This window comes from Stegodyphus dumicola, chromosome 5 (genome assembly GCF_044657685.1).
Source record: "Stegodyphus dumicola isolate Sdum_Otavi_A_Nest chromosome 5, ASM4465768v1".
Lineage (NCBI taxonomy): Eukaryota > Metazoa > Arthropoda > Arachnida > Araneae > Eresidae > Stegodyphus > Stegodyphus dumicola.
In genome coordinates this window covers 111,333,575-111,347,961 of record NC_140772.1, presented here as the reverse complement: position 1 = coordinate 111,347,961, position 14,387 = coordinate 111,333,575, and positions in this window count along the sequence as shown.

Below are 14,387 nucleotides of genomic sequence, written 5' to 3'. Positions count from 1 at the left end.
AGCGAATTGGAGTTGAAAGCTGTTGCAGATATCCCAGTCAGGACTGTTTGCATAGATTATACGGATGGATCCCGCCTTTCACAAAATGGAAATGTGGGGGAGCTAGTGTCTTCTCTGACTTGCATTCTGTTTGTTCTTTAGTTTCTTTACTACACCATTTGATGAAGATGTGGAGGCCATTAGGTTGGCATCTCAACGACTGATTTCTAGGTGTCAGAGTTTTGATAATGCTGTTAATTTGTCATATTCTAAGTTTGAAATTCAGTTATCATCTCTTCGAAACCTGCTGACTCTCAAAGAATTAAAGACTGTATTGTATGAAATAATTATATTGCAAACATTACATAAAAGAGTTATTTTGCAGTGGTTCTGGCTCACTTTGGAATACATGGGAATGAAATGGCTGATTTTTTAGCCAAAAAGGGAAACAAAATCCCACAGATTCCATGGAATCCTATCTCTTATTCTACTATAGTGCGAGTAGTAAAAGAGCGCATGAATGATGAATTTCGAGTCAAGCAAGCAGGTTAAATTAAGGAAAAGCGTTGGAGGTAATCTCTTTTAAAGGTTTCAGATGCCTCTTGACGAATTGCTTCTGCAGCTTTTTGGTTGGGAGACCGGGCATGATTGCCTTGCAGGACAATTATTTAGATTTAACATCTTTTTATCCTCTAAACTGCGTATTATGCGGGAGAGACTTGTTATGGATGCTTCATATCTCAAAAAATGCCGTGAAGTGACTGGATGTTCACACGATAAATACTGGCATGCCAGAGAGAGACTTCAATCTCTCCAGTCTGCTTGACGTGTCTTGCCTTTTGACCATGTTGTAATTTTGCCTTCCGATCTTTTTTTGCTGTTTTTGCTTTTCTTCATATGCTGGTCACACTCTATCACGGAATTATCTTCAAGTGGTATTGCTAAAAATGAAAAATAATATATATTTAGTAAAACTTTAATGAATTTTTGATTAATAAACTCAACGATTTGAAAACGAGTAGTAGCAGTACTGTATGGAATAAGATATATTTTTTAAATCTTCAGCGAAAGACATAGAGATTAGAGGTTAGCAGGAGTCAATGCAACAGTAGACTGGTAGACTGCGAGCTCAGCGACGGTGTTAAATACCTTAACAAACCCTTTTGGGCTACCACTAAAATCTGAAACCTTTTAGATTTATTATTATTATTGTTAAGCATCAGTTAAGCTTTTTTTTTTGTACTAATAATTTTTAAACACCTAAAAAAAATATTTCACTTTTCTTAGGAAATTCTTTCCTGGCAAAATAGAATTATGAGAATGAGAAGTTTATATTACTGGTAGACTGCGAGCTCAGCGACGGTGTTAAATACCTTAACAAACCCTTTTGGGCGACCATTAAAATCTGAAACCTTTTAGATTTATTATTATTATTGTTAAGCATCAGTTAAGCTCTTTTTTGTACTAATAAGTTTTAAACACCTAAAAAAGATATTTCACTTTTCTTAGGAAATTCTTTCCTGTCAAAATAGAGTTATGAGAATGAAAATTTTATATTTTTATATTTTTGTATTTCATTGTTATGCGAGGGTGTTGTATGACATTCTACGGCAGAAAGCTCAGCAGCCGCTTACTAATTAATGCATTTGATGTTTCTAATACGATGGTGATTATTGAAATGAGTATCTACGCACATCGAGGGTCAAAGCGGTGCTCCGTACGTTTTTGATCACCTTTATCAAAATGATTGTTGATCGGCCGATGGTACTAAACGGCATTCGTAAAATTTGCCTCTTTCTTAATCATATTTATTTCTGCAAGGGTGGAAGTGAAATACTTAAGAACTGTCGGATACCAGTATTGGTTTTTTAGCCCAGTAAAGGTAGAGCAAAAAATTTAAGGAACTCATTTTTACGGATGAACATGGGAGTTGTGTGAACCGCAACTTTCATTTCAAGCGGGGGCCAATTTTATGAATTAGATTGTTCTGACAACCGCTTTACATTTATCCGTTTTGAGAACAATTTTTTAATATTTGTTATTACCAGTATAATTATATATTTAAAATAATTAATGTACACTTAATTTAGTTTATTTATCGATATTAAGTAATTAAGTTTATAGAAGAAAATTTATAGTATTTGTTTTTGATAATTCAATGGTATTAGAATTTGGATAAACTTCATCATAGTAACTGAAATTTAAATAATTATTGGTACTCGCATTAATAAGAGGGATTTTTTCCATAGCTGTTATATGTTTTGATATATACTTGCGAGAAGCACCACAGTTATAGTGCTTTAAATTCCTCTTTTATTGTTAAGATTAGAGCTGGAATTCCTTAGGTAAGGTAACCGGTAACAAATTTCATAAAATATCAGTCTCGGCAAAAGAAGGTGATTGCCACCTGTAATTTCTAAACTCTGAGATTTTCAGCTGTAGTTATGCTGTATGCACTTAATTTGAATTTTATTTTTTGTCACTTTTAGAATTTTAAAGAAATTACATTTTCTACTAACAGACTTCCTAAAATGTGTAAGCCATTTTTCTCTTTTGCTTCCTTGTACGTAGGAGATATTTTGGTGTACATGACAGTCATATGCACCAAAATATCATTTTGGAAATATTTCTTGCGATGTGAAGAAATTGGTTCCTGTCACACTCTGTTTTTTAAAAATTCCTGAGCAGAACTCATCTGCTTTAATTTTTCTCAAAGATTTTGAGTAGGATCTGCATCATCATACGTATCTGGATGTAATAAGAAGTATAGTATACGTTTATGGTGCTTAATATCAAACATACTCAACTTAAAAATTAAAACAAATTTGCTGCTTCATAAGTTTACATGTTCTGTTTTGTAGCAGTAAAAATTTCCTGCTCATTTCGGTTTTCTTGGTCAATATATTCTAAATGCTAAACGTTGCAATTCTGTTAAATAGTGAAAAGTCTGCAGAAGAGTAATAATTTTTAAGTGGAGCTGTTAGAAGATTAAAAATTATACTTACTATGCATGACGTGTTGCTCACATTTAAGTCTGTTGCCATTCGGCAAAACATAAGATATTTTTCTTTCAAATTTAATCGTCTGTTATTGATTAATAAATTAAACTATTTAAAAGCAATAGATGCAGATCTTAAAAATATTATTCTTCAACTTTTTGATTTGATTGACTTTAATAAAAGTGAATTTAATTCATGTTGTGTCGAGTTAAAAACGTTATACATTTCTACAAAATTACGTTATATAATTTTTTCACTTTTCAAATATGCAGAAGTTATATAACATTCTCATGTTAGTTTAAAAGTACATTTATCTTCGACAATCGTTAAAATCTAAACTCTTCAAAATTAAAATTTTTTATTTATTTTCGTTTGTTTTCCAGAAATTATAATTTTTAAATTTGTTTTACTTTTAAAATTTGTGCAAACAGAAATAATTTAGAAAATGGTATAAAATTATAGTTTGTAAATACAAAGTAATAATACATATGACAAGCAATTATAAGCATTATATTTGAGGAAATTAAATAATGAAGAATCTGCATAAATGTAAGTTTGTTTCTCGTTTGTGATAAAACAACGACACCTAGAGCCATCCAATTTTGAACGGCGTAATCCTACTGCGAATATGGGCATCTGAAACCCCAAATTTGAAATTTGGAATTTGTTTTATTACGATTTCATATTTTGCAAAACTTTAACGAATTTTTTATTAAAAACGTAACGATTTAAAAGCGAACAATGGCAACACTCTACGAGGAAAAGAAAACCTTTTCATCTCGACATTGTTGTTTCAGCGGCATTGCTGTTGAACTGAATTTTATGGTTTAAGTGCAAAGAACATGATGTTTAATAAATAAAGGTAACAGACAAAATATTAAAAAAACGCCCCTTTAGACGTAATTTAAAATATGAAAACTTTCACATTTTTTTTAAAGTCCAAAGTTTTTTTATTTTTATTTATTTTTATTTTTTAAAACGGTAAAGAGGGGAGGATATTCTTATTTGAGAATTTTCGTCTGTGTCACGTACTTTTCTATTATAAAATTTATTTTCAGTACTGGTTCATAAATCTAATACATAGAATGCCAATAAGTAATTACTTTTTAATATATAAAGTATGAAATCCGGCATTCTATAGAATACCTTGGCATTTTATAGAATGTTGAAAACTGGCTGGCTATGAAACGATTATACATCTCAAGTGTATGTTTAAAACAAAATGCCGAAATAAGAAATGCATTTGTGTGAAAAAAAGTAATGAAATGAATTTAAAATGTCATTCAAGACTAACATGACGCAAAAATAGCTTTATTTAAATTCTTATTTTTTTGTGAAAATTTTGTTTTCTTTATTAAGAAAGGCATAAATTTTGCTTTAATGTATTTTGAATAATTTTTAAAGGCATTCTTCGATACTTAGCCTTATCATGCCTCTTTTTTTCATACTTTGCCAAAAGAGCATTTATAATTCTATAGAATGCCTAGCTAAGTATAATAATTCTCATATTTCATACTTTGCCTAAAAACGCCAGGTATTCCATAGAATGCCGGCCTTTCATACTTTTACGGTAATATATAGAGATCTTAAATATCCTTAATTTCTTTATTTCTAAACGCAAAAATTAATAAAAATGTTTGTATATTGTGAAATCTTACTTTTTATCTGAAACAAATTATTTATAAAATTACTTATATTCAAATACTGGTTGAAATAAATGAGTCATAACTTAAATTTTGAAAAATAATTAAGATATATGTATGTATATATATTCTAATGCAACCAATTGGGGATATTTGTGATTAAATGGTTAAAGCCCTAAGAAATAAAAAATAACGCGCTGTGCCAGTTTTTCACCTCGTATTATAGTTTTTCACCTCGTATTATCATCCAGTCAAACGAGAATTATTTGAATGTTCAAATTAAAGACCTTCCAAGCGTGTAGATTTATTTTCTAATATCTTTCTCTGTTCAATTCATTGCTAAATATGAGGCAAAATTTAAGAAAGACTTAGAATATTCATTTGGATTTTAAACAGGTGTCTAAACAAGCCACAGATGCACTATTCTTTTTGACAAAAGCATGGATATAATCCACCATTTTGGCTAATTTCCTACAGGTAAATTATCTCACCTTTTTAATATCTTTCTATGATATAAATATATGTTTTTTTTTCTTTTCTACTTCTTCTCCGTCACTTGCTGAGGGATTTCTTTCCAGCCAGTGGCCGTCAATCGGCAGACCACTGACAGAGAGATCAAACTTAAACATCTCGTGACAGAAAGCGATGCCTTCGTTTCTTGGAAAAAAGTAAAAATAAGATAAAACTAAATAAAACTAAAAAAACGAAACTGTCCATCCTTTCTGCCATGCTCGACCCGATCGTTTCTTTTTTATCTGGCTACGATGGGCAAACACGAACATCGATGAGGATCTCGGGCCACTTTTACACGAGTGATAAAAGATTAAGACTCACGCATGAAAGAAAAGGGGAACATGTAAGACAGAGAGTTAATCTTCTCTTCCCCCTCGCGCCATCTGGGCCCTGCCCTCTGACAGCTTCCCATGATTTGTTTTCGCTCCTTGGAGAGTTATCTGTGACAATGTTTGGATGGCGGATTAGAATTGATTCTGCTGTCTCTTGTCTTCAAGAAAATGCTGTGGGATTATTATTCATTTCTTTGGCAACGGAAAGTTCTACTGACAAAAGTTATGATAGAAATTCAAGCGCGGAATCCTGAAACCAGCTGTTTCTATTTCATTCTCTTCGCCATGTTCTAGCTGACAAACCAGAGACCATTTTTAAAATTAGTGAAATCCAACTGTAATGTTACATCTATGAAAAGACTCATATCAGTCTCTCCCGAAATGTATAAAATATTTGAATTTTTTTTTCTAAAAATCTGTTCTGCGGATTATTTAATTCCTTGGAAAAGAAGAATTCGCATCGAACTTCTTGGAAATGCACTGAACTTTTCTGTAAAAGCATTAACTAAAAACCATTAATCATTAAACTAATGTTAATTTTGCATAATTTTGAAACTGGTATTTATATATCCGTATTCATCTAACGATGCAAAAAAGGAAAATAGCTTTATAATATTTCGTTTAGAATTAGCTAGAATTTGATGCTTCAAAGAAAGAAAGAAAGAAAAGTTCAGCTTCATAAAATAAGAACCTGATATATAAAATTATGAAACATTAGGCAGATTATAAATTTTTCTTTTTTGTATTATTCCTATTAAATTTAGTGCAGATTTTAGCAAGTTGTTTAATTCATGGTGTGATTTGAGCTTATTATATTTTTAGTTGCAGTGTACGCTCGATTATCCGGGTGCTCGATTATTCGGTGTGAGGATTATTCTTACGCGGAGGTGCACACAGCCAACGCTTTGTGCAAGAGTATGTAAAAAAACAAACACGCTATAGTAAGAGCATGCTCTAAAAACCGCTTAATTGCGTTGGAATATTTCGTTTTGCACTTATTTTCTCCCATATTTCCCATCTTCTTATTTTTCTAAAAATTGATTAAAAATTTAGAATTAAAAAGTGAATCAAAAGCACATTACAAGTACTATACGCAAGAAAGTTGCTTTAACATTAAAACAAAAACTTAACTTTAATCGCAAGATTTGAACATGGCGAGCAGACAATAAAGAATAGCCGAAGAATATGGAACTGTCAAGCAAACTCTTCATGATAATGTTAAGCAAAAGAAGAAGCAAAAACCTTCGCAAAAGATTGTGACAGTGCTGCAGGTCCTTCTAAACCAGTGGTCGCCAAACTTATGAAGCTTCCCAGCTACCGTCCCATTTTTAAGTCGTACTGTGAGCTAGCAACCAAAAGAACTACCAACATTGTTTTTTAAAAAAACTTACATTTGTTTTATTTCATATAAACTTACATTTCTCATAAATATGAAATCACTTTTAATTAAATTGAATATAACAAAAAGAAACTGAAATTGAATTGAACCTGAGGAAAAAACTGAAGTGCAGTTAGTAATAAGTAGCAAATATAATAGACTTTTTTTTATCAGATTTATTAACTTTAATGAGAGGGGTGGAACTCTTTTTTTGTCATCAACAAGGTTTTTAGTATTGGAAGAATGGGTAGTAGTTGCCATTCGAATACAGTTGTCCAAGTGTTCATCAATGAGTCTGTTTCTGTTTTTATTTAATAAAATTATTTTTATTTAATAATCTGTTTCTGTTCTATATTTAATAAATTTCATACTAGAAAAAGAAATTTCACACAGATATGTAGAGAAATCTGGATCAAAATTGGGATTTTTGTTTAGAAACAGGAGGCCAAATATTTTCAGAGCTTGAAGAAAGCGATTTGGCAGATAAATTATTTTGAAAATCAATCAGTTCAAACTCTACTGCAGCATAATCTTCATAAAAATTAAAATGCTACATGACACGAGTAGAGAACGTTTCACCATTAATCTCTACAAAAAGTGATTTGACAAACTGTGCAACAATTGAAATCCTTTTAAAATCTCGAAGCGTTTGTTCTGTTCTCAAATCTGAAATAATTTCAACGTATTTTCTGTTGTACTGAGGCACTGGAGACCCTTGCTTATCAAGGGTTTGTTTCAAACAGGCAAAGTTTTTGTATTCACCTTGTATGAAATTTTTTCCCCATAATTCTAGCCTTTTTGAGATTGAAGCAGCATCTAAAATTGTTTCACCAATATCTTTTTCCTTACCTTGAAGCTTCAAGTTAAGGCTATTTAACTTTTGGGTGATGTCTGCGAGAAAAGCAAAATCCTGCAGCCAAAACGGACCTTCCAGTTCACGGAAGGTTTCGCCTCGTTCTTTAAAAATTTTTAGGCAAGAAGCAACTTTTGAAAACGTTGTAAAACTCTGCCTCTACTCAAACAGCAAACTTCCGTATGAAGTACTCGATCACCATATTGGAAATCTAGTTCAGCAGGCAGTGCTCTGAACAAATGTCTCTGAATTGCATGTACTTTAACTTTGTTCACTATTTTTAGGACTGCTGTCATTACATTGTTCATACTTAGAAACTTTCCACACAGTGATTTCTGGTATATTACACAATGGTAAGACAGAAATTTCAGAAAACTGTTGACTTTACGACACATTATTATGAATCCCTTCTGTTTGCCTTCCGTCGCAAAAGCTCTATCAGTTGATAAGCCCATTAATTTATTTATAGGAATATTTTCATTCATAAGATCTTTAACTACCAAAAATATGCCCTGTCATGTAGTGCGTCCTGTTAACGGTATAAGCTTTATCAGCTCCTCTCTTATTTCGAAATTATCAAAACCCATTCTTGCAGAAACGGTCAACTCACCTGTATCAACTATGTCAGTCAATTCCTCAAGCTGCAGGGAGAAATAGTTGGCAGTGATCAGTTTTAAGTCGTGAGGTAACGTCAGAACTCATAACCTCAACCATTCTCATTTCTTTATTTGCAGAAAGCTGTACAGATTTAATAGCAGACATTATATCAGTTTTATTTTTGAAACTAGTATCAAATAATGCACCTGCAGCTTCTAAAAGTACAATTTTGATTATTTCACCGTCTTCGTATGGTTTCTTTTCCTTTTCAATAATATTTGAAACTCGGAATATGCTTCAGTTGCTGATTTATTCTTGTTTAATGGTTTTTAAAAATTTGAATGTTGAGCATTAAGTTTAGATTTTATCTGCTTTACATTTTCTTTCCTAAGAACAGAATTCAGTGGGAAATCCTTTTCAATCCCTGAGTCAACAGTTTTGAAGTGACGTTCGAGGTTCCCGTTCTTCCCGACTGTTACGCTTGCCTAGTACAGTAAACACATGCATTTCTCCTTTACCTGGGTAAAGACTTAATAGGCTTCCCATTCTGAATAAAAGGGTTAAGTTTTTTGCTTTTTGCTTGAACATGCGGTCATTAGAACAGACCTAGTTTAGTAAAAATGCGTAAATCAAACTATCGAAGTTAGCAGATATCTAATATACACACGAAAAACATAATGTGCGCAACTTCATGCGTATACAGTCAACTATGAGATGAGCCTGACAATGGCAATTGCGCGGGAGAAACAAGCAGCTCTTGTCGTCGGCATCATCTCAGTGGAGTAATCAAGGTTAGCCAACTGGAGTGTTAATGCGATTTACCGAAAATGTCCCCGCGAGCTACTAGTAGCTCGGGATTGACGGTTTGGAGATCGCTATTCTAAACGAAAAAGCATAAAACTCTCAAAAACAAAATAAAATTACTGGTTACTTATTATAACATTTCAAATAAAAAATAAGCTGTTGCCAGAAATTTTTATTATAAAACATTTACTTTCTTTAAAATTATTTATCGAAATCGATCTAAAAGGGTGTAAACATTCTCTTCGTTTAGAATAATATGTTCCTTCGTATTTGAAAATGAAATCATTTCAATATATCCCACAAAGCCTGAGTGATCGGTTGCAGCTCATGAAATGATACCTTAAATGGAGCATTAATATGGAGAACTAAGGACCACATTCTAATTTGTTTGCTAAATCAAACGGCATGTTTATTCTTCATCCAGCATGGAGTCAAAGAAGATCTGAAAGAAGTATTATGGTAACATGATAATCATACTCATCGTTTTTTTTTGTTACTATTCATCGCACGAAAATGTTATCTATCTTTTATACATTCAGCGTTATGTTATAAGATGCGGATATCCTCAGTATTTTTTGTTGCTGTTGTTGTTGATCATCTTCTAGTCACATTCTACATATTTATTCACTTTTGCGAATGCTGCATAAGTTGAAATGACATTTAGAGGACATAGCTATAAATTCACGAAGCTTTGTATATCTGAAAATATTCCTGTTGAATTTTTTAGCAATGATTTCATGTATGCAAAAGTGACAATTGAGCGTGCATCGGTTACCAGGGGTCAAATGTAAGCAAAACATACGTATTACGAAAATTTTCTTGAAAATGCACAAAAATGCAGCCAAAACTAAGTAAAGAAAAATAGGTTTCTTAACTTATAAGGATTGTTGAACACGCCTTGAATATTTCGGCGATCGATATTTCATTGAAGTTTTTTATCGCGAAACGCCTGAAGAATTCCGTAACCTATTTCACCAGACTGTGGATTTCTCGATAACAGAAGATATTTAAATATTTGACTGATGCCGACCAAATAAGTATCATTTTCTCCTTTTTCTCTTCTATCCCATTTTCTGTATTTACCTGCTTTCTGGTCAGCTATTTTTGCGTTTTTTAACTTTTTATGATGCTAATGATTTATTTTTTTGTTACGTATTTCTCATTCACCTGGAAAATTGAAACTTCGATGTCGATGTTTTCACCTTTCTAGCATTTGCCGAATGGCTGATTTTCTTTATTATTATATAAAATTTAGTTTTCGCAGAAAGAATATGTTTTATAGCTATTTCCTAAATTTGAGTTTGAAAATAGTTAACATAAAGTTAGCATTTAAACATTTCAGTGAATTTTGAGACACGTTGTGTGATTCTACAGTGTAATCCTTTAACTATTTATTTTTCATTGTCATTTAATTTTATTAAAGATTCTTTATTATTCACAGGGGCCTGTCCGTGCACTTTTTAAAATGTAATCATCAAGACCATTCTTATTTTAATAAGCATAAACATTCATCATCCGTATCACTTCTTTTTCAGTAACTTATATTATTAAGAAATAACAGATTACTAAGAAGCCTTAACAGATTGCTGCACTTTTATTCATATATGATGCCGATACACTGATTTTTGTATTATGCTAGATTAAAACCTAACATAATTAAATAAATATTAACTGATTAAGTTGGAAGTTTTACATTAAGTCTGATGGCACACCACCAACAGAGTCTTTTCGCCCAGTGGGATCAAACGTGAATGTTCAATTTTGTGCACGGAAATTTTAGTCTTCTTGTTCGTTGATCGAATTGCTTGTTTTTGCATAAAAATTCTCATTTTAATTACAAAAATTGTCCTTTCAACTGCTTTTAACTGTATTTAGTGTTTTAGTTTTCTGTATTTCTAAATTATTAATGAATATGTTTTGAGTTTTTATGTATTTTTGACTTGCCGAGAAGTGAGATAAATTTTATTAACCTATCTTCGGAACTGTGTGCATTCAATGCATTACGAATCCCTACGCACGCAACAATATTTTTAAAAAATTCAGAAGTAAAAAGAAAATTAACTTTTATACTACTGGATTTATTCTGCACTTTGAGGCACTTCTTTTACTTATTATGTTTAATTTACATTTTTACTTACTTATTCGAAGTAAAGCAAGTATTGTAATCGCGAAAATTTTCGGGTATCATATTTCAACGAAAGCATCAATTCTGACTGCTGTCGATTGCAATTTAACATCATTACATAACACATTAACATAACATTTAGTTTTTGCGTGACATCTGTACGTAAGGACAGAATAAAGGAATCTTTTTCCCAAAACGGGTTGCAAAAAGTATTTAAAATGGATTCAGAGGAGACTTTTTTCGTAACGTCTAGACGTACGTACGAATGTATGTATGCAACTGGCATGACTCAAAAGCGAGTAGCCTCAGAAAATTGAAATTTTGTACATAAGGCTGCTATAACATGTACAGAGGGTGTTCAGGCATTTTTGTAACATTTTTTATTTTTCCGTGAATTTAAATATTAATTTAAAATATAAACTTGACTGACCTACAATTAGAATAAGGTTTAATTATCGTCTACAGCATTAAAAATATTCTTTTCTTTAAAACGTTGCTGAAAAATAAACAATGGATCGAAGGCTATAATTTGGCTCTGTCCGAAGAGAAATATTCTTATTCAGGTAATAAAAAAAGATGTGAAAAGCATGATTTTAATATTTCTATACGTAACATAAGTGACATAATTAATATGAATGGAAAAAAACGTCATAAGTTTAAATCTTATAGGATTTTTCTTATTTTGCATAACAAATTTATTTTAAGTTTGATACCTATTCTAGATTTGTCAACTTCCCCTCACATATTCTCGCCAAGATGTAGTTTAAAGTTAAGTGAAATGCGTTTTTAAACGGGTGAATATCTGAGTTTTTCAGAGTGCGTTTCGCTAGCCAAGCGCACGTTTCGTTGTTATTTCGCTGTTAGGATAGTAAGGCTTTTGGCCTTATCAGATTTAGCCTCACGCCGGTTATGTTCTTGTGAATCAACTTCTTAGGCGTAACTTATGTGCTATATCTTGCACTATTTATTTCAGGTTTCACTTACATTATATTCTACGTTTAGTTTCCACCGCAAGTTGACGGTGTTTTTGTAACGCACGAAGACCGTGCCTTTCTGTTAACTATTTTGAATTAATAAGGGTTATTTTTACCTTTCGTCTGAGTCAATAGTTTTATTCACGCCTGTGCGAGAATTCGCCAGGTCATTATTGGATCTATTTTAGTGTATGTGGAACAAGAGAAACTATAATCTGATTGGGAAAAAGGCAATAAATGCATATCGAACAAAGGTACGTACAGCTCTTATTAAATATCATGTCGCATCTCATGTTTTAAAGGAAAATCCAGCGCCCCCCAACGAGCTAGTGCAAAATCTTTAAATATCTCTGTAAACGCCGAAACGTGTTTCTCAGCGTAAGACTATATGAAGATTACTGGAAAATTTTTTTTCAGGTAAAATTTGGAAATATATACCTAGTTACATTTGATAAAACTTCGAAATACTTATCTGATTGCAATCGATTTACTACCAAAAAAGAGGACAAAAAGACTTAATATATTGGTTAAGAAAAACAAGGAAATTTTTCTAAAGGTTTTATGAGTATTACTGGATTCTCTTATAACGGAACACTTAAAATAAGGAAAGTAGAAAAAAATGTTAAAATTAATTCGGATTACTGTCAGAAATATGCTTTAACGCCTAATTTTAAAAAAAAAATCATCTCTTTTATGCTCCGTGTATCGGAACTGTGTATCTTATTTTCAGTGTCAAAGCTTGAACTATTCATTAATGCTGATTGCAATATCTGTGCCTAACGCTGAAATATCAAATATGAGATTGAGCTAAAAGGTCAGAATGCAGCCGTTCGCTATACATGTTAAGCTTGTTGATTCAGTTCCTTTTTAAATAACAATTAGAGATCACAACACACATGAGGGAAACGATTTTCGTATTTTCCTCTATGAAATTTAATTAAATTAAATAACCGTAAATTAAAATGAAAATGCTGTCTTCCAAGGATAAAATATGAAAGCTTTACTGTTGTCTTACCCTTTTGTTAAATAGTATGTAGAAGACAGAAATATCAATCTAGCTGAATAAACTACTTACTAAGGGAGTTATTTATAAATCCCTGCATTTTAGTTTTCCTTAACTTGGAGAGCGTTTATTTATTGTTACCTGCCTCGATTTCTCCTTCTGTGTGGGGAAAAGAAATTCTGTCTAAAAGTCCACTATTTTTTCGAGTTTCCCTCGTAGCTACGAGTAAAAATCCGTTGGCTAAAAGGACACCAAACCTCTTCTACTGCGCCACATATAAAAAAAAAAATCGAATGGCATTCGGGTCCAATATTGTGAATGGGTTCAGGAGACGGTTACACGGGAACCGGAATTTATGAGTAACATTGTTTCGCCGGATGAAGCTCAATTTCAACTTAATTGGATTGTCAACAGGAATAATTGCGTGTACTGGATTGAAGATAATCCTCACATTATGAGGCTGTGAATTTACCTGGTGCAAAAGTGTAATGTGGTTTGTCTCCTAGGGTAACCATTGGCGGATCTTTCCGTTTTGAAGGTTATGTAACTGGAGCAAAGTACCTAATAATGCTTGCTAATTTCACTTTTCCTGATATTCTGTAATGTAAGGTAAAGTCATGTTTTATTACCAACAAGACGGCGCTTCTTCGCACTATCATAGGGATGCGCGAGAATACCAAGATCAAAATGTACCAGGCCAGTGGATAGGACGCAGAGGACCAATCGAGTTTCCTGCGGGCTCTCCAGACCTTAAGCCGCTCGATTACTTAATGCGGCACAATCAAAGATAAAGTGTACTATCGTAGACCATGTAACCTTGACATACTTTGGGTAGAGATTTAAGTGATGTGCAAATCCCATTGGACACTTTGGTGTGAGGTACGCAGTCGTTACTCGTACTCAGAAATGTATCGATGCTGAAGGCCACCATTTTGAACATTTACTTAAATAGCATTTAGAACATTCAGTTTGGCCAGACAGTGTACTTATTTTTCATATTGGACTGTAGCCCTACTTTTCCCAGAAATTTAACCTTGTCGGTTGGAAACTAAATTTTCTATGATAGTTCAAACTATGTATACATTTTTTCTGACGCACCCTGTATAAATAAGGTTCCTTAAAAATGTAGGAAATTCTGTTCTAAATGATATTTTTACATTTGATGTGAAAATGTAGATTTTCTGCGA